At 38.6% G+C, this 22282-nt stretch overlaps 1 protein-coding gene across 1 annotated transcript in view; it reads left to right on the top strand.

Annotated features, from left to right (window-relative positions):
- The window catches only part of LOC103270773 (adhesion G protein-coupled receptor L3), a gene marked incomplete at its 3' end in the record, with an annotated part of 680895 nt that overhangs the window by 593909 nt on the left and 64704 nt on the right, over positions 1 to 22282 (top strand). The gene's annotated exons all lie outside the window — the stretch shown is intronic.

The following is a 22282-nucleotide window of genomic DNA, read 5'->3' on the forward strand; positions in this document are numbered from 1 at the left end:
CAATCCACTCACCTCAGCCTCCCAAAGGCGCGGGATACAGGCTGAGCCACCGAGCCCGGCCCAGGTTAAGACTTCTAATAGCTGCAGGATGGAAGCTGGTTGCCAGAAAGACCAAACACAGGATTAGAAATCAGGGACTTTTAGTTCCACTCCCAAGCTTATCGGTGGAGAAGGAGGAGCTGGAGACTGGGTTACAAAAACTCTAAGACAACGAGATTTAGAGAACTTCCAGTGTAGTCATGGAAGTGCTGGAAGGATGGCCTGCAAAGAAAGGATATGGAAGTTTTGTGTGTGTCCCGTCCATATCTTGCCCTGTATACCTCTTCCATTTGGCTCTCCCTGAGTTGTATCCTTTATAATAAACCAGTCATCATAAGTAAAGTACTATGCTAAGAACTTTAAGATTATGAATTTGTATAAATTTTTAAATTAGCTTTGTATTTTGGGGCAAGTTATGACACTGTCTGGACTCCAGTTATTGTAAAAGGAGAAATATGGGAGTGATTATTACATCAGGTTCTTTAAGAATATGAGAACAGAGTAATTTAAAAAGTGCAAACAGTGTTGCCTGGCACAGAAGTTTTTAAACATCAATGTTTAGCAGTAAAAGTAATAGTGTTATGGTCAGAATCAGAGGAATAAATGAGTCATGATTATCAAAATTTCCTGAAGTGCTTGCAAATAATGCAAATTCTGTTTTACCATCATAAACTTAAAGCATCAGTATCTATGAGATAGGTCTTGAAATCTGCATCCCAAACAATTATTATTATTATTATTGAGTTGGAGTTTCACTCTGTTGCCCAAGCTGGAGTGCAGTGACACGCTCACGGCCACTGCAGCCTTGACCAGCTGGGCTCAGGTGATCTTTCCGCCTCAGCCTTTCAAGTAGCTGGAACCACAGGTGAACGCCACCATGCCTGGCTAATTTTTTTGATTTATTGTAGAGACAAGATCTTGTCAAGTTGCCCAGGCTAGTCTTGAACCCCTGGACTCAGGTAGTGTTCTCACCCCAGTCTCCCAGAATCCTGGAATTACAGGCACGACTTATTGCACCTGGCTCCAAATAATTCTTATGTACTTTAAGATATGGTAACCATCAGGGAGTCTACTTAAAGGTGTGAAAGAACTGGTTTACATATATTGTCTATATTTGTATTTGCTTAAGCAATCATAACTGCTTGAGGTACTCAGTGAGGATTGGATTAAAAAATCTTGCCTGCTAGAGCTCTAGCAGATACTGTGTTAAGAATAGGAGTAACAAGAAGGATAACTTACTAAAAGGAGTGACTTTAGGGCATAAAATTTCCTTTCTTTCTTTCTTTCTTTCTTTCTTTCTTTCTTTCTTTCTTTCTTTCTTTCTTTCTTTCTTTCTTTCTTTCTTTCTTTCTTTCTTTCTTTCTTTCTTTCTAACATTTTATTGAGCAGAGTCTTACTATGTTGCCCAGTCAACATAGTCTTAAACTCCTGGGCTCAAAGAATCCTCCTGTCTTGGCCTCCCAAGGAACATGAGCCTCTGTGCCCAGCCCACAAAATTTTCTTCTCTAGTCAGTAGCTGGTGGACAGAAAAAGAGGAGAGTTAAATGCACTATTAAAAAGTAAGAAGTCAAGTTCAAGATTCTTCTATAAACAAAAATATCTATTCAATAATTCTACACATTATGAGACTTGACTCACAAAGATATTGCCATATTTAATTTTATACATTCTAACTAAATGCACTAAATGAACTTACTGTGGTATTTATAAGTTATAAGCTACTTTTCTCCTGTTTGACTATTGTAAAATAATGTTAGTTAAAAAAATTAAAAGGTCAAAATCTCACATTCGTGGAGTTGACTTATCTTTTGTATTTAAGAATATTTTTTAGAAGCATATTTTCTAGAAGCAATCAAATCCAGAAAACACTTTAAAGAGTATAAGGTACATATTTGCATGTTTTTCCACAGATTATAATCTGAATTAGAACTCAATGTTTAGTGAGTGGATTGACTTTGACTGTAGATAAAGAATATTGGGGCAGGGTGCAGTGGCTCACGCTTGTAATCCCAGAACTTTGGGAAGGTGCAACACGAGGATTGCTTGAAGCCAGGAGTTCAGGGCCAGAATCTACAGTACAAAATTTTAAAATGATCTGGGTCTGATGGCACACACCTGTAGTCCTAACTACTCAGGAGGCTGAGATGGAAGGATCCCGTGGGCCGAGGGATTCCATGATACTGCACTCCAATCTGGGCAACAGAGATCCTGTCTCTAAAAAATATATGCATATATTCATAAGGAATATATATATTTTAGTCAGAGTCTCACTCTGTTGCCCAGGCCAGAGTGCAGTGACACAATCATGGCTACCACAGCCTCGACCTGCTGGGCTCAGGCAGTCCTTCTGCCTCAGCCTTCCACATAGCTGGAAATACAGGTGGCTGCCACAATGCTTGACTAATTTCTGTTTTATTTTAAAGACAAGGTCTCACCAAGTTGCCCAGGCTGGTCTCCAACCCTGGGTTCAGGCAGCCTTCTAGCCTCTATCTTCCAAAGTACTGGGATTATTGGCAAGACCCACTACACCCATTCTTCATAAAGAATATTGAGAAAAATTATTTTTCATGATTTAAAAATTAACTGGGACTATTGAAAATCTGACAGATTTAATTATGTTCTTTTGGGTATTGGCATTTTTGTTATTGTTAAAATGCACAACTGGTCTGTGTGGGGACTTTAATAAGACCTTAAAACTTAGTTCCATGATGGTTATAAGCTACTAATGAAGAAAAAAGTGAATTCTTTCCTAATAGTCACCTGAAAGGTGATAGATATAATTTCCATTCATCTTCAGCCAACTTGTATTGAATGCCTACCAATTACTAGATTCGGGTGATACAACCTAATCCCTAATTTCAAGGAGGTTATAGTAGAGGACAATGGGCATATAATTAATAAGAACAATTAAGTAAACTTTTTGTCATGGTTCATTGAAATTATTGAAAAGGGAGTCGTTAATCCCAGAGGATAGGGAACAGTTGAAAGGCTTTGCAGAGCAGGTGATTCCAGAGCTTAAACATATTTCACCGTGACAGAAGAGTTGGGAAACCTAGGGCATAGACAGAGACATGAAGCAGTCTGTCAAATTCAGGGAAGTGCTAGTGTCTGAGAATTGCTTCATCATGCTGGGAGTGGAGAAATCTACAGGAGAAAAGTTTCCATAAGAGAAAAGCCTGGAAATACAGGCATCCTCTTTTTTAAATATATATACTTTATTTTATTATAAAGATATGGAGAACAAGTCATGATTAGGTCCATAAGTAGTCTACGTACAGATGAAGTTTGGGCCTCCAATTGGTCTTCAATTCATCTAGTTTTGGATGAGGTACCCTTGAAACCTTACATTCCCCTTCCTCCTCAACAGTGTCCCACAACTGTTGATCCCTCCCTTGTACTTTTGTGGTTGATGTTCAGGTCCCATTAATGAGTAAGAACTTGTGGTTTTCAGTTCTAGGCATACTCTTTTTTTTTTTTTTTTTGAGTTGGAGTCTCACTCTGTCGCCCAGACTGGAGTGCAGTGGCCGCTCCTGGCCACCGCAGCCTCCACCTGCTGTGCTCCGACTATCCTTCCGCCTCAGCCTTCCAAGTAGCCAGAATTACAGGCATACGCTACCATGCCCGGCTGGTTTTTTGATTTATTGTAGAGATGAGGTCTCACTGCCCAGGTGGGTCTCGAACCCGCGGGCTCAGGTAATCCACTCACCTCAGCCTCCCAAAGGCGCGGGATTATGGGCTGAGCCACCGAGCCCGGCTTCTAGGCATACTCTTAAAGTTGGTTTATAAACTATGCTAGAGCTTTACATAAGGGAATATGATGATCAGATCATTCTAACAGCTGCTTATCAAGGACAATGAGGTTGACTTACATATCAGAATGTCTTGGGGGGCTTTGAACTTCCTGCCAACCAACCACTGCTAAGTTTTTCCACTACGAGGAAGCAATATAACTAAGAGTGGTGCGACAACAGCTGGTAAGAGTGATGGGGCAGAACGTTAAGAAAAGCATTAGAGGAGTCGAAGATGGTAGACAGCTAAGAAAGATACTGGACAACTGTTTTACTCGTCCCTGTGGGAGAGGAGGTCTGCATGAAGGATTAGTAATAATGATTAGAACAAGGGCAAATGTGAGAAAGTTAATGATAAAGGGTCAGTAATGGTAATATGGCAAATTAGTGACTAAATTTAATTTTTTTGTACACCAGTCATGATGGTGTTAAATGTTTTTGTTTTTTCTAATTCCTTGATGTTGAAAAGTGCTTAGTTAAAATATATATTTATTAATAAATCCCCTAATCATTAGGTTGGCTTTAGTAAACCAAACTCCACATTTCTGTAATACTATTTTTCTCTTTCCAATTTGTTACTTACTGTAAAGCATGACATAAAAACATCAGTAACTTCACGCAGCTCTGCAAGAAGTAGAAGAAATTAAAATGCTGATGAATTTTAAAACTATTAAAACATTTATAACTGAGCTCTGATTAAATGCTGGGAAATGACTGAGATTATGGATCTTTGATAATGATCTGTTTCTGTGGTATATCATGTTAAATTGGCATTATTCTTACTAAAAGGGAAACCACTAAACAGAGCTGGTTATCACATCAGTGAAACCAATTTTAAGGGATGCAGTGAAACCAATTTTAAGGGACGCTAATTATTCATGTTAAAGAAACAAATGACATCCTTTTTCTGATGCTTGTGTGAATTTGAGGAATATGGTTTTACTGCTTTTAGACTAGTAAAATAAGAGTATACTAAAAGGTGACCAGGTTCAGTGGCTCAGCCTGTAATCCCAGAGCTTTGGGAGGCCGAGGCAAGTGTCTTGCCTGAGCCCACGGGTTCGAGACCCACCCAAGCAACTTGGCGAGACCTCGTCTCTACAACAAATCAAAAACTAGCCGGGCGTGGTAGCACGTGCCTGTAATCCCGGCTACTTGAAAGGCTGAGGTGGAAGGATCGCCGGAGCCCAGCAGGTTGAGGCTCTGGTGGCCCGAAGCATGCCATTGCACTCCAGTCTGGGCGATGGAGTGAGACTCCAACTCCAAAAAAAAAAAAAAAAAGAGTATACTAAAAGGTAATGAATATTTTTCAAAATAGAAATTTTTATACTCAATTTAAAAAACAGAGATAAAGGTACATATAAGGGAGAACACGCACACTCCCAAAAAAGCCCTAAAATTACCTTTTGGAGGATGAGTCTCTTGTAATACACTCAGAATTTTTTCCTCCTGGTCAAATGGTCAACCAGAGTCTTTATCTGGAAATTTTGAGAAGGTTGCATCACAGTTTTTGGAAGAAACATCCCAAGTTGTAGCAAACAGGTGACTGGATCTTCCAGCACGATAATGCACCTGCCCACAACACACTTGAGTGTTCAGCAATTTTTGACCAAAATTGGCATGACCCCCATCCTCACTCTCCCTATTTACCTGATCTTGGCTGAGTGACTTTTTGTTTTGTTTCTCTGGATAAGAAAAGTCCTCAAAGGGAAACATTTTGCCAATGCGGAAGATGTGAAACAAAAAATGGCAGACACATTAAAAGACATCAACATTGCCGGGCTCGGTGGCTCAGCCTGTAATCCCGCGCCTTTGGGAGGCTGAGGTGAGTGGATTGCCTGAGCCCGCGGGTTCGAGACCCGCCTGGGCAGCGAGACCTCATCTCTACAATAAATCAAAAAATCAGCTGGGCATGGTAGCATATGCCTGTAATTCCGGCTACTTGGAAGGCTAAGGCGGGTCTCGAACGGAAGGATCGCGGAGCCCAGCAGGTCGAGGCTGCGGTGGCCGGGAGCGGCCACTGCACTCCAGTCTGGGCGACAGGGTGAGACTCCAACTCAAAAAAAAAAGACATCAACATTGACAAGTTCAAAAACTGTTTTGATCAGTAGAAAAAGTGTCTCGACAGGTGTATTGCATCAAATGGAGAGTACTATGAAGGTGACTGAAGTTTAAACATGGAAGCATAAATATACAATTTTTTATAGATAAATTCTGGGTTTGGGAGTGTCTTCCCTCACATCTCTAGTCACTGTTTTGGAGCAAAGCTTCAGCTACAGGGTATCCTTCAGAATTACTCCAGAGTGTTGATTTAGTAAGTTTGGCTGGACATTGTTAAAAGTTCCCCAGAGGCTTCCTAACATGCAGATCAAACTTAAATAGTTGTGTCACATGGGCATGCATGCGTGTGCGTGTGTGTGTGTGTGTGTGTGTGTGTGTGTGTGTGTGTGTGTATTATTTTGCCCCTTGTCTGCAACCAGCTTAGGACAACTAACCTGAAAAACAGTCCCATTTCCCCCCTTTTCTTGGTCTTTTTTCTTAACAATATGGAGCTAAATTTAAGCCCTTTTACTTACTAGCATTGTTTAAAATCAGATTATCAGAGTTGGAAAGAAATGTGAAATTATTTGCATTACTGATCAGAAAATGAACATATTTGCCCACAAGCAGAGATTGGGTAACAGCCACTGCCAACAAATCCTTTTATCTCCCTGGATCTGGGTGGAGTAGAAGATTTTTATGATGCTGGCATCGACACCGTGTGCCAGTGCCAGTATCTGGGGCCCTTTATTGTTGCCAGTGTCATGAAGAGCTTCTCATCTTCTCTACTCCATCTGCGGTCCTTCCCCTGGGAGCTGCAGTGAAGAGTCATCAGTGAAATGCTCTGTTTCATTGTAGGCATCTCTCAGAACTCCTCATGGCATTAGCAGTTGCCTTGTGAGTGCCTTGTCATGTGGCAATTACTCTTCTGAGTATTGGATACCGTCTTATTTAATGATCATTATAATATGAGATATATTATTGTCATTGTTTTATTTCAAAATCAGAACACTGAGTCACAGCAAGTATTAAAGTAATGTAACCAGCAATAGAAAGTGATAGGACTAGGATGGGAACCAAGTTTAATCAAATCTTTGTCTTTTTTTAAAATTGGATGTCTCATTCTGTCAAACAGACTAAAGTGCAGTGACACCATCAAGACTCACTGCAGCCTGGACTTCATGGGCTTAGGTGATCCTTCCTCCTCAGTCTCCCAAGTAGCTGGGACTACAGGTTTGAGCTACCATGCCCGGCAAATGTTTCTATTTTTTGTAGCAATGTGGTTTCACTATGTTATCTAGGCTGGTCTCGAACTCCGGGACTCAAGCAATCCTCCTGCATGTGAAACATTAAAACAGACTTCTGAGTATAGTGATGATGCAGGGTACGGTATGTACCAAAGGACACAATTTTGAAATAGAGTAGGTGTGGCAGGACAGTTGTGGCATCTTGTTTTCATTTTTTTTTTTTTAAAAGCATGGATCTAGACTGGGCACGGTGGCTCAAGCCTATAATCCTACTACTTTGGAATGCGGGGTTGAGAGAATTGCGTGAGCCCAGGAGTTCGAGACCAGCCTGAGCAACTTGGTGACACCTCCTCTCTACAATAAATCAAGAAAAATTAGCTGGGCATGGTGGTGTATGCCTGTAGTTCCAACTACCTGGAAGGCTAGAGTGGAAGGATCGCCTGAACCCAGCAGGTCAAGGCTTCGGTGGCCGTGAGCATGCCACTGCACTCCAGCCTGAGCGACAGAGTGAGACTCTGACTAAAAAAAAAAAAAAGCGTAGTTCTAATTAAGAAAAACATCTTCAGGATTACCAGGGAAGGACCAAGTAAATCTGGGAGTGGGAGAATAGGTCATGATTGTTAAAAGCAAGGACTTTGAAATAAGGTCTGTATTTGAATTTAGAATCCAGAACTTATAAGATGTGAACTTAGCCGGGCTTGGTGGCTCAGCCTATAATCCTGCACCTTGGGAGGCTGAGGTGAGTGAACTGCCTGAGCCCATGGGTTCGAGGCCCACCTGGGCAACTTGGTGAGCCCTCATCTCTACAATAAATCAAAAAACTAGCTGGGCGGGTAGTGTGCGCCTGTAGTTCTAACTACTTGGAAGGCTGAGGCAGAAGGATCGCAGGAGCCTAGCAGGTCGAGGCTGCACTCCAGTCTGGGCAACAGAGTGAGACTCCAACTCCAAAAAAAAAAAAAAAAAGGTGTGACCTTGGAGATTCGAGACACGGAGATAATAGTTTCACAGGGTACTGTGACAATTAAATAAAATAATATTGGTTATTGATTTACAGTGATGTCTGGTAAATGGTTAGTGCTCAATAAGTGTTTGTTTAGTAAAGCATTCTGAAAGATTAGATCAGAGGGTTACATTAAATGAAGAAATCAATGGGCTGGGAGATTAAATTCAACCAGGACATAATGTGCTTGAGCAACAGTCCTGACAGAACCAAGGAAAAATAGATACAAAGATGATACCTTTTGCAGGGGGCAGGGGTGGTTGTGATTATCTATAGGTGCATGATTACCCCAACTTTAGTAGCATAAAATATCATTTTGTTCTGCTCACGAATTCTGGAGTCAGTTATTCATCCGTGGCATAATAGGGTCAGTTTGTTTTTGCTCTGCCACATGTATGACCTCAGTTGAGAAGACTTGAAGACTGGAAGTGACTTGTGTGAGTAGGGTGGAATCATCTGGAAGCTCCTTCACATACGTGTTGGGTCTTGATTACTTGAAGACCAGCCCTACCTGGAATAGACAACTAGAACACTTTGATATGGCTTTTCCATGTGGGATTGACTTCTCAGCATGTCTTCTACCTTCTCATAGGCAGTGTCCTAGATTAAAGCTTCAACAGATGTTTCAAGAAAACAGTAGAAACCACCCAGAAACAAGTCATAATAGCATCACTTTGGAAACATTCCACAGTGCAACATAGTCACTAAGGACAGCCAAGATTCTAGGGGAGAGGAATAAGACATTTCCTTTAATGGAAAAATGACTGGTAGAGTGACGAAATTTTTGTTTCCCTGATACTATGACATAGATTTTTCCATTTTAAAATCAGGAAAGGGCTAGGTGCATGGTAATCCCAGCACTTTGGGAAGCCAAGGCGAGAGGATTGCTTGAACCCAGGAGTTCATGACCAGTCTAGGCAACATAGCAATCTTTGACTCTATAAAATATTATTTTAAAAAATTAGCTGAGAGCCGGGCTCGGTGGCTCAGCCTGTTATCCCGCGCCTTTGGGAGGCTGAGGTGAATGGATTACCTGAGCCCGCGGGTTCGAGACCCGCCTGGGCAGCGAGACCTCATCTCTACAATAAATCAAAAAATCAGCTGGGCATGGTAGCGCGCACCTGTAATTCCGGCTACTTGGAAGGCTGAAGCGGAAGGATCGCCAGAGCCCAGCAGGTCGAGGCTGCGGTGGCCGGGAGTAGCCACTGCACTCCAGTCTGGGTGACAGAGTGAGACTCCAACTCAAAAAAAAAAAAATTAGCTGAGAATGGTGGCACACGCCTGTAGCCCCAGCTACTGGGAGACTGAGGCAGGACTGCCTGAGCCCAGAAGGACGAGACTGTGGTGAGCCATGATTGTGCCACTGCTCTCGAATCTGTGTGACAGATGGAGACCCTGACTTAAAAGCAAACAACAAAAAACACTAGGAAAGTTCCAGGAAAAAAAAAAACAGAACAAATTGGTTTCTCTATGGCAAGATCACATTCAAAATAGCATTGGGAATAAGACACTAGGTTGTGATTATCTATAGGTGCATAATTACCCCAGATTTAGAAGCATAAAATATTATTTTGCTCTGCTCATAAATTCTGGGAACAGTTATTCATCCATGGCATAATAGAGTTGGTTTGTTCTTGCTTTACCATGTGTATGGCCTGCACTATGGATGGAAACTAAGTGGCAGAGCTATAACCAACACCAAGACCAAGAAAACAGTAGAAGCTACATAGACGCGAGTCATAATAGCATCACTTTGGAAACATTCCGTGTTGCAACGTAGTCACCAAGGACAGCCAAGATTCTAGGGGAGAGGAATTAGACGATAACCAAGACCAGCCAGAGTCTAGATCAGACAAAGCACAGGCATGGGGATGATGTTTCCGCTATCCTGGTCCACCTTTTCACTAGAGTTGTTTGTTGTCAGGACTGCAATATGATGTTGTATACTCTGGCCTGGATGAAAACACAGCCTAGAGTTCTCCCCTCACACATGTTCCTTGGCATTACGTATACCAGTGCCACCACCACCACCCGGGGGAATTAAGGTCCCTCTGACCCAAGCCTCTGCATCTAATGGTGACCTTGCTCCCCATAACGTGGCAACTCAAAGTATGACTTCTGAACCAGTTGCATTAACCTTCTCTGGGAGCTCATTGGAACTACAAGTTCATGGTCTCCATCCCAGAGTGCTGAATTCGGGATCACTGGGAGGTGACCCACAACTCTGTTGAAACAAGCTCTTCAGGTGATTCAATGTTTGCTCAAGTTTGATAAGCACCACACAACTACTGCTAGATCAGTGGTTCTCATCCTGGGACTGTATCCAAACTAAATTCTTTTGAGTTTCAGGTTTTTTAAGGGGGTGTGAAAGGAGCTTTTTAAAAATCAGATTAATTCCACTTCCTAAGCAATTCTGATTTAGGAGATTGGGGAAACAGATGAAGTTGAGACACGGGACTTGGATTTCAGAAACTGAAGTTGGGGTAATTAGTCACTTTAGGACCATGTAACTCCTCCCAGAAGCGCCAGTTGAACTAGGTGCACAGTGTGTTCCTTTTTCATTCTGACATACCATGATGTGCATGATACCCTGAACTCACTAACATAGATCAATACATTATTGACAGGGAAGCGTGCTTCTTCACGTTGTATCTGGACATCATTCATTCTCACGAATTCTATCCCACATCTTTTAGGGAAGTGTGATAAAGTGGATGTTTTTCTTGGTAGCAGTGTATACACACACACACACACACACACACACACACACACACACACACATGTGCCTGAAATAACTTTCTTTTTAATCATAATTTAATAGAAGTCTTACAAATATATTATATTAGTTGTGGGAGGAATTTAGGCATTTTATAATTTCAAGGTTATAATTTGTTACTGGCAACAAAGGCACAAAAGCTCACGGCCAGTATGAAGGTACAATGTGGACTGAAATAATGCAGGCATTGGTTCATAAACATCCTTTTTTGTCTGGCATGGTTTTACTTTTTTTTTATTGTTTTTTTTTAAAGATATTTGAATTATACTCAGTTAGGTGTTTGAGATGAAACCCTCGACTGCAGTTCTTCCCATGAAGGTTTGATCAGCATTAATTATTCCTAATGTCCAGCTTTGCAAGATAATTTTTTTAAATGATCTTAAACAGACAAACATTTATAGAGCTTTTTTTTTTTCCATTAAAGTCTAACTCTTTTGCCCAGGTTGGAGTTCAGTGGCATGATTGAACTCCACCAAAGGCTCAACTACCTAGGCTCCAGCAATGCTTCCACTTTAGTCTCCTGAGTAGCCAGGACTACAGGCATGCACCACCACACCTGGCTAATTTTTTGTGGAGATGAGGTCCCACTGTGTTGTTATCCAGACTGGTCTCAACTCCTGGGCTCAAGAAATTCTCCCGCCTCTGCCTCCCAAACTGCTGAGATTATAGGCATGAGCCACTGAGTCCGGCCATATAGAGCATATTTTATATGACTAATAGTTAGGCTGTCATCAAAGTCTTGAAAGTAACCTGGACGTATTTAAGTGAAAGATAGTACACATAATGTTGTTCTAGGAACAGACTATACTACATAACTTATCCTTGGAAATTCAGCTACTGAGTAAAAGTCCTTACTTTTAAACATGGATAATAATTCAGTTAGCTTTTCTTCCCATATCAGATTATTAATTCATAATTGCCACATCTTAATTCTAATTTATGGTGAATTTGCAGGAAATATTGACAGCTAATCTATAAAGATAACTTCTCTAAGTTAATGACAGTTTTCCCATTGAATTCAAGCTCCAGATCAGAGCAAGAAGGCAAACTAAATAATTTTCTCCTCAGTGCAAAAGGCCTTTCATGAACCTCAGTAAATATGGGCATGTCCAACATAGAACCCTGGCTCTTCCCTGTCTTACTTTTGACTATGAACATTTCAAAGCCTCATAGCATCACTTAAGTAAACTGAGGTCACCAAAAAGCCAAGCTTTTCGATGTTATTGTGACAGTCACTTACTGCCAAAAACACATGTAGAAACTATAGTAATGCTGGCTAAGCCTTAGGACAGAATTTTTATCTGTGATTCCTTTCATTTGTGGTTAGAATAACTTTATATTGCTGAGACAATGAATAAAGCTAAGGTCACTAGCAGGAACTGGAGCAAATCATGGAATTTTCAAGCAATATTCTTCTGAATTTGGTAAACCAACAGAGGGAAAAAATGTTAAATTTACTGAACTGAGAGAGTTCTCTCAGAATAGAGCCCCAAAGACACATAAAAAGAACAGTTGGGGAAAACTGATAAAATTGTGAAGCTGTAGAACTATAATACAATCAACAGAAGCATAGTACATAATGTTTTGTTTATTGGATTTTGGTATTGCTTTGTCTGGGGGACATACACTATCACATGCTTATTACCTTGATCCAAAATAGTCCAAATATTTAAATAATAATGCAGAATCTAGTAATTTTTTTTAGTTTTTCAGAGAAATTTTAAAAGATGCTATTTATGTATGAAAATTTGTATAATCTCTTAAGTGTTTCACTTTTCACTCACTGAATAAGATTGGTTTAATCAAAGCCTAACTAGAAAACAAAAATTTGGTTTTAAGAGTAAAATGAATATTTTTATAGCAAATTTTCTCTGAACAGAAGTGTCTGAGATGTGTTTGGTTGACCAATAACTATCTGTCAGCAGTCAGCTATTGTACTCCTCATCCCATATACAAAGTTACTTTTTTAAAAAAATCCTCTAAGTCTACCTAGCTTTGAAAAAAAAAATTAGGCTTTTACCTTTCCACCTACTTGAAACCTGTGGTGATGTAATCTGAACAACATTTCCAAAAAAAACAAATATATTTGGAAGACTGTGGTTCAACATGTCCATGTACAAAAATAACCAATTAGATTGTAAATAAGCATCTTAAAAATGTAGAATTTCTAGGCCAATCATAAAACAACTTTATTCTAACAATATCATATGCCTTCTCTGCCCATATAGCCTCCCCTTTGCCCTACAAATAACATTTCTAGTCCTAAAAATAACCCAATCATTGAAATTAAATGTACAGTTCCATGGGGCAGTAAAATTTCTGAACTTTAAAATAAAAGCTCTTCAAAACTTTCCCTTCTTTTTAGTACTGTAGGTGGCAAGGTTGCCATACAAAACAAGTAACAGGTGCTTGGTGGGTTTCCTCTCAATTTCCCTGTCTGATGCTTGCACTTGACTCTTGTTTGCTAGACTGCCTCTAGATCCTAAATGGTGGGGGGAGAAAAGGACAGGTAAGGGCAGGAAAGGCCTTAAGTGATAGGATTTGATGGAATTTAGTTCTAATTTTTTCATAGGACTAGGGATAAAGCTGAATCTCTGGGTTGGGCAGATTTTTGAAAGCGGAGTGGTGGTATAAGCAATTTCACGGGCTTTTTGGACTGTCCCAGTGAGGAATATTTGACGGTGTTTCCTATAAAAATGAAGAAGCATATTCTTCCTTCTGGATGACAATTTTCATTTCTTCTTTGTCTCTGGGGAACCAGTTGTACACATCTTCTGCAGATATCTCATACACCTGTGTTGGAATTCCTGGCCAGTAGCCTGCCTGGTCCCTGAGAAACTTCAGCCTTCCTTTCATTTGTTTTTTCTTTTTTTAATCGAAGTCTCACTCTTGTCACTCAGGCTGGAGTGCAGTGGCATGCTCATAGCAACCACAGCCTCAACCTGCTGGGCTCAAGCAGTTCATCTGCCTCAGCTTCCAAATGGTTGCAACCACAAGCGTGCGCCACCATGCCCGGCTAATTTTTTGATTTATTGCAGAGATGAGGTCGCACCAAGTTGCCCAAGCTGGTCTTGAGCCTCTGAGCTCAGGCAATCCTCTTGCCTCATCCTCCCAAAGTGCTGGAATTACAGGCGTAAACCACCATACCAGGCCTTTCATAGTGGAATTATATCTAGCTTCCTATGTGTTTTGATCTTTCTCTTTGCTCTGTCCCCAGTCTCTAGGGCACATATTTAAGCTCCCGTGAATCCCTTCTCATTAGGTTTAAATGAGGGGGAAGCATCAAATCTCCCTCTGTTTTCCTGAGTATGGCAGAAGGTAGGAGAGGAGAGAAGCGTCACAGTTCTTTACAACTTAAATAGACTTTGGTGGCATGAGATACCCGACTCACTGGTGTATGTTCTTCATGGTCACATCCTTTGCATAAGTTTCTGAGAGTACAGTGAACTTTAATCACATTGGATTTGTCTGCCCTGTAGTTGGTCAGTCTGTCCTCAGCATATGTATTCTCTGTATTAGGAGAACTCAGTTGCTACTAGTACTGGCCCATAGCTACTTCATTCTCTTCTTGTCAATTCTGAGGCTAGAAAGCACTCTGATTTCAAAATGCCTCTAAGCTTTCCAATATGCCTCTGAAACCTCATAATTAAGGAACTCCTCATACAGTCAGTGTTTTCACTGAAGTCTCCTTTCACACCCTGGCTTTAACTAAAATGCATCTCTCCCTTGAGTATACCCCCAAGCCCTCTTTGAGGGAAGGTTCTTTTCTCATGTCCGTTGTAATTCTATTTTAGGGATTAAAGGTAGTGTCACATCGATCAATCCTCCTAGTGCTTGTTGAATAACAAAATTAAACATGACAAAAGAAAAGCCCCTCTGCTCTTTTGAAGCTCATGGTATTCAGCTGCACTCCCAGAGAGTCAACTATAAGCACATGAAAGATTATGCATAGAGTCTATAAGGATTATATTGACTCTGTTGAAGACTTCTTTATGATTACAACATGAAAAATTCTTGTGTAATTGGCCTTCAAATTCTTTTTCTTAGATAAAGAAAAAAAAAGTAGAGAGGGAGTTATGATATCAGCTCGTATCTATTTTTTAAGCAGATATGCTGAGGAATATTTGCATTATTACTGAATAGACTAAACCAAACAGAAATTTACATCTAAATTTAAATGATTTGTTTAAGATTGTAGGGGAGAAAATTTCTTATTCATCACAACGTTTATGCCTGAGATCCCTATAACAAAAGACAAATTAACAAGAGAAAGGCATACATATTTATTTAATGTAAGTTTTACATGACAGGAGAAATGAAAGACCCAAAGAAAAATGTGTGTATTTTATGCTGATGAAGAAGTGGCTAGTTGGGAGAAATATGATTGGACAAAAGGGGATATTATCGGTTGGGCATGGTGGCTCAAGCCTGTAATCCCAGCACTTTGGGAGACCGAGGCAAGAGGATTGCCTGAGCTCAGGGGTTCGAGACTAGCCTGGGCAACTTGGTGATACCTCGTCTCTACAATAAATCAAAATACTAGCTAGGCATGGTGACGCGTGCCTGTAGTTACAGCCACTTGGAAGTCTGAAGCTAAAGGATCACCTGAGCCCAGCAGGTCAAGGCTGTGGTGACCATGAGTATGCCACTGCCCTCCAGCCCGGGTGACAGAGTGAGACTCTGACTTAGAAAAAAAAGGCGGGGGAGAGTATTATCTAATGGTAATAAATTGAGGGGAGGCATTTCCTTATAGCAAAATCTGTTTGTTCAGATTTTTCTTGGTGTCCCTGTGTGACATTCCTTTCCTCTGGGCAGGACCTTTACTGTAATGAGGGTTCTATGATCTAATTTCCGGACACTGTCAGTGAGGGTTATGGTCCATTTCAGGTGAGTCAGAAGAGGAAAATCCTTTTTAGTTTCTATGGCTTGCATATGCTGTTTCCTCACGGTCAAGGTGCCATATATTGGGGCATAGTGTCCCAAACTCGTCAGATAATCATATCCACACTCCATAGCAAGTTAAATAATTAAAGTTAAAGAGGAAAAACACCAGGTATGAGAGAAGAAGCAGGCGGGGGGTGGAGAAAGCAAACCTGTAAAAGGGTATGTAGGCAGGTAAAGTAGGAATAGCAATCTTAAAAGGTTGTAATCAATTAAAGAAGAGCACATTTCCCCTCATAAGTAAAGAATAGCCATCCTAGGAGTCATACAGTTCTTGTTTTGATTGTCTGCAACATCTCTAAGTGGTTGTTTTGTTAATTACTAGCAATGCCTTTCCAGAATTAGAATGTAATTTTTTTTCCCAAATAATTACCAAACAGATGAATTTAAGTGAGGTTGCTTTCAAGGAGAAACGAGTAGAGTCGAACATCAAATTGTATATATATCTTTTTAAGAAGAAGGTAGAAAATGGAAAGGGACTTGTATATTAATGGTATGCAGAATCTTTTCAGTAGAACATTAAACTAGTAAATTTATTCAATATTTATGGTAAAATGAAAGCAGAGAGCTTTTGTTCTGCTATTTGCAACTGGTCCAGTGTGGAGGAACAGTATAGTTTATTTTTAAAAGTTACTTGAATAGCCCTATCAAATATATTTGGGGTACTTCATAAGAAATAATGAACTTTTTATTTTATGATAAAGGTGACTTTATATATATTTTTTTCTTTATGGGAAATGTCATTTAATCAAAATATTGCCATTATATTTTTTCTTATGGTAATTCACTTTTAGAAACATGCTGTATTTCAAAAAAGAAATATAATTGAATTTATTTTGGAGGAGGGTACAGCAGCAAACCTTTTAAAATTACTTTTACATCCTAATATTTCATAATATGCATTTGGGTATGATGTGTCAGTGCTTTTATTTAGGTCAGTGTAATATATATGAATGAGGCTGATTTTTTGAAACAGTTTTTTGATTTAATATATCGGGTAATAAGTGATATCTCGTGTAAATAAGTTACAGTATTTGGTGTGACAAATGCAATATTATCACATCAGTTTTTATGAATGTATATCTATAAACACACTTATTTGTTTAATTCCCAGTGAAGTAGGGAATTTGGGATAAAAATCAAAGAATATAAAGTAGACCACAAAGACTAATATGAAAAGCAGATTTTTTTCCTATTTATTACTTAGCAAATCTATATAATTTAATCTAGAAATGTAAACTATGCTTTTCAGCATGTAATAGTATTTATGCTCTATTCTAGTGTGATGCCTATTACTCAGTTTTTACATGGCAGTGATAATTAGATCTTGTACTTTTAAATTTTTTCCCTTTTAAATTTTGTATAAGCTCTTAGATGTATCTGTGTAATTTATATATTTATCATTTTCAGTGACAATAATCTGTAGGCCACTTAAATCATTTTCAAGCTGTGCATATGTATTATTTTCATCTTTCTAAGAGCACAGATCACATCACTTTATATAAATATATGGATTTCTTTTTTAATATTTCCTTGTGATATATTCCCTTAAGTAGAAATATAAAAAGAAAAGGCTACATTTTGTTTCATTCTATATGTTGTCATTTATCCTATAGCTTTGATTTTGCTTTGGTTAAAACTTTATATGTTTTAATTCCAGTTATAGAAAACCCAGCTTAGCTAATGGCTTAAATATGCACACATTTTTTAGAAAAAGTAAATTGAATCATATAATTTCTCAGTGATATGTGTATGTATGTTTTCTTTTGTTTGTCAGTAAATAAAATATATCTTTGATTTTTAAATATCCTAGAAATGTGGAAGTAATTCAGTGATTAAGACTTTCAACAAGATTATCTCATTTCTTTTCATTCATTTCTTCTCCTCTAGGTCTCAAGAAATCTTAAATTCCAGTTCTGATTCTTTTAAAAGCCAAGAGATCTCTATCTTTGTCCTCTTTCTTTTTTTCTTTCATCATTAGCATCATTCATTCCATGTCTGTCACTGGTACCTTTGCATAGATAATTACCAGATCTACATATTGGCCCCAACTTTTCCGGAGCCACAATTATGGATGTCCAATTCCATGTTTGGACATCAGTCTCTATAGCAAACTAATCATAGTGATGCATTTCACAATGTACACTACCTTTCCATTGCCTGTACCTTTGTGACCCTACTGTCTTTTAACTCTGTTGATTTTAATAACCTCTAAACTAGTCTTCTTTTTTTTTCCTCTTCTATTCTATAGCTAAATTAAACTTTCTAAAACAGAACTCCATTCTGTGTTCAACAAAAGCTTTAGTATCTAATTTGGTAGACAATTAAAGTCTTTGTCAAGGCATTTAAAGCTACTGAAAATTGTCACCTCAGCCTACTTTTGTAGCTTTGCTTACCTTTGGTTCCCATGGCTCACACATTCCCTCAGACTTTGTTTTGCAACCCAGTTAAACTACCTGCCAATGGAACTATTAGTCATGAAAGTACCACCAAGATGGATCCAAGATTCATCTGAAAGGTCATTCTTTAACATACCAAGCACATACCAAGTTCCTATGATATAGCAAGCATTGGGAGATTTAAAAACAAAACAAAAGAAAATAACATAGTTCCCATTCTTGGGAAACTCATTGCACTGATTTAAGATTTAAAACAATACAGTTATATAATTGCTGACAGTCTAGTGGGATTTTAGTTGCTTTGATGATAGCAGGGACACACTAGCCAAAAAGTTAAGGACAAGTCAACTCAGTGAGGGGAGGAATAACCATCTTTTCAACAAATGGTGCTGAGGCAACTAAATATCCACACACCAGTGAATGGAGGTGGACCCATATCTTATATTATACACAAAAATGTCCATAAACCTAAACTTAAGAGGTAAAACCATATAACTGTTAGAAGAAAACATAGGAATAAATTTTCATGATCTTGCATTAAGCAGTGGCTTCTTTGATATTACACTAAAAGCATAAACAACAATAGAAAAATAAGATAAATTGGACTGAATCAAAATGAAAAACAATTGGGCTTAAAAAAACACTATCAAGAAAATGAAAAGATAATCCAAAGGACTGTAGAAATTACTTGCAAATTTCATGTCTAATATAGGGCTTCATAATATATAAGGAATTCTTACAGCTCTGTAATAAAATGAAAAATAACCCAATTTAATGTATTTAGCAATGGATTTGAAAAGAGATTGCACCAAAAAAGATATACAAAAGGCCAGTAAACACATGTAAAGATGGTCAACATTTTTAGACAACAGAGAAATATAAATTAAAACTATGATGAAATAACTTAATCGGTAAGTTGTAGTCAAAACGATAGATAACTTTATAGATTGGCCAGGATATGAAGAAATTGGAACACTTATACACTGCTGGTGGGATTTTTTAATTGTATAGCAATTGTTAAATTGTGGGCAAACAATCTGGCCATTCATCTAATGGTTAAACATAGAGCTGCCAAATGACCCAGAAATTCCACTTCTAGGTATATAACCAAGAGAAATTCAAGCATATGTCCACATTGAAAAAGTGTACACAAATTTTCATAGCCGAAAGACTCATAATAGATAAAAAGTAGAAACCATCAAAGTGTCCAACAACAAATGAATGAACATTAAAATATAATATATTAATAAATGGAATATTATTCAGTGATAAAAAGAACTGATTCGTGCCATAATATGGATGAACCTCATAAATATCATGTTAAGTGAAATAAGCCAGTCATAAAAGATCACATATTATATGATTTTAATTTATATGAAATGTCCAGAATAGGCAAATCTATAGAGACAGAAGGTACAAGTTAGTAATATTCTAGAGCTAGGAGGTTGGGAAACATGAGGAGTGATTACTATTGGGTAAGGTGTTTCTTTTTCAGGTAATGAAATTCTCTAAAATGTACTGTGCTGTATGCACAATTCCATGAATATACTAAAATCCACTGAATTGCATATTTTATATAGCTTAACTATATGGCTTGTGAATTGTATCTCAATAAAGCTGTTATTTTTAAAAAGAAAAGGAAATAAGCATACAGAGAAGCGTTTCTTTTCTCTCTCTTTTTTTTTTTTTTTTGTCAGAGTCTCTGTTGCCCAGACTGGAGTGCAGTGGCTGCTCCCGGCCACCGCAGCCTTGACCTGCTGGGCTGCGACAATCCTTCCGCCTCAGCCTTCCAAGTAGCCGGAATTACAGGCATGCGCTACCACGCCCGGCTGATTTTTTGATTTATTGTAGAGAGGAGGTCTCGCTGCCCAGGCGGGTCTTGAACTCGCGGGCTCAGGCAAACCACTCACTCAGCCTCCCAAAGGCGCGGGATTACAGACTGAGCCACCGAGCCCGGCTTGCGTTTCTTTTCTCTTGCTGTTCCCTCTACTTGAAATGCTCTTCCCTCCTTCTCTGTGTGACTCACCGCCTCGTTTCCTTCAAATCTCACCTTACTTGTGAGCTTGCCCTGATCACCAATCTAAGTTTCAAAAAATTCTTCTTTGTACTTATTACTAAGAGTTAAATATTTTGCTTATTGTCTTGTCTATTATTTGGCTCTCTATGAAGAGATAAGTTTTTGCTTATTTGATTTGTTGCTGTATTTCTAGCTTCCAGAAAATGCCTAGTACATAGTATATGTTCAGGAAAGGTTCACTCAATGAATAGTGTCACGTAAAAAAAGTGACAGACACACCTAAGTCTCAAACACCTAAGTCTCAAACAACCTGGTTTGTTTGAACACTACAAGTAGCCCTTGATAGCCGAATTAGCGTGTGTATGGGGTGTGATCATAATTAAGTCTGCAGAGAAAGGTAAAAGCCCTGTTATTGAAGATCTGATATTGACACACTCATAGACAGGTTGAGAATGATGGACAGAAGATCAACAGAGGCATAAAATAATTATTGTTAGTTGTATTGCGTTCTTGGAGGTAGAGAATAACTCCTTCCTTCCTTCCTTCCTTCCTTCCTTCCTTCCTTCCTTCCTTCCTTCCTTCCTTCCTTCCGTTTTCTTTTTCTTATAGAAAGGGATCTCTGAAATTGTTTTTCATGTTCCATAATAGTTTATATTATCAATTAGTTAGAAGTACTGGTGATACTGAGGATATATCATTTGTACACTTGATTTACAATTGTTTATTATTTCATTTCAGACTTCCCCCTCCCATGGTTTAAATCAGATATTTATTTACTCAGTCTCAAGCCAGTCTCTAGTCTCAATACTAACCTTATATATTTTTTAAAATAGTAGATATTCAGACAAGATAAAACAGACTTCCAGAAAAAAATTTTTTTCCAACTTTCCATGATAATAGTATTTAGATTTTCACACGAAAATCGGAGTAACAAGCAACATCCACAGGCAAGGTGAAAAAAGTAGTAATTCTTTTTTTGTTTAATTTAGAAATTATTATTTAAGCCAAAACAGTGAACATAAACTGATGAGAGTTTGTTTGGCCCTCTTAGGGAAAAAGACTGTTTATCAACCAATAAGAAAATTACAAACCCTGCTTTCATTTCTTTGTTTAAAATGCACTGTAGTGCCATATGATTTGCATGTTAATGATGTGAATCCAACTGTATAATAAATGGGAAAGGACAGATACAACCTTGTTTCAGAGAGCAGGTTTGTTTGTTTTCCTTGATCTGCTTCTTAAATGTTTAACTTGAGAACACATCTACGTGGTATGCTTATGTGCAAGCTAATAATTTGTGATCATTGAATGGAGTGGCCATTAAGCAAGAAGTTTTCATTCTCAGATTCCTCAGTCAGAAAGCAACTGGACACTAGAGGCATTTGAACATCTTTGGAAGGCAGATATAATGCAATAAACAAGAGGCTTACAAAATTTATTCTAAGTGGTGTAATCCCTGAAATAGAAAAGCATGACGCAGCCACAATTTCTCTTTCTCATCACCAACTCCCCCAACCCCAACCTAATTCAAGCATGCAATTGGGATGCTCTGTATTTTGTGCTTTTCATTAGTTTCCTGATATGTGGTTAGGCACGTTCTCTCCTTAAGTAAAACAGCAAAATAGAATCCATTTTTAAATATTAATGTGTGATTTGTGGAAGTGTGTCTTAGAAGCACTGAATCACCAGAAATTGAAAAAACATAATCTGTGTTTTTGAAAGCCGTCCAATTTCCTTTTATTTACAGCCTTTGAGCCATTTCATAAATTGAAAAGCAACCATCCAGCCATTTCATGTTTAGATTATTATATATTTAAAAGATTCTAAAACCATTATCAGCATGCAGTAGTCCTCTCATTGAGCAAACACAGATTAGAGGTAAGTGAAGAAATTCCTCTAAATCAGTGATTCTCAGACATGGGTAATTTTGTCCCTTAAAGGATATTTGGCAATTTCTAGAGATATTGTTGTTACAATTTGGAGGTGGTGAATGCTACTGGCATCTAGTGGGTACTGTCCAGGGATGTTGCTAAATGTT

Source organism: Carlito syrichta, unplaced genomic scaffold (assembly GCF_000164805.1).
Source record: "Carlito syrichta isolate Samal-C Ts95f unplaced genomic scaffold, Tarsius_syrichta-2.0.1 Scaffold309933, whole genome shotgun sequence".
In the NCBI taxonomy this organism is placed as follows: domain Eukaryota; kingdom Metazoa; phylum Chordata; class Mammalia; order Primates; family Tarsiidae; genus Carlito; species Carlito syrichta.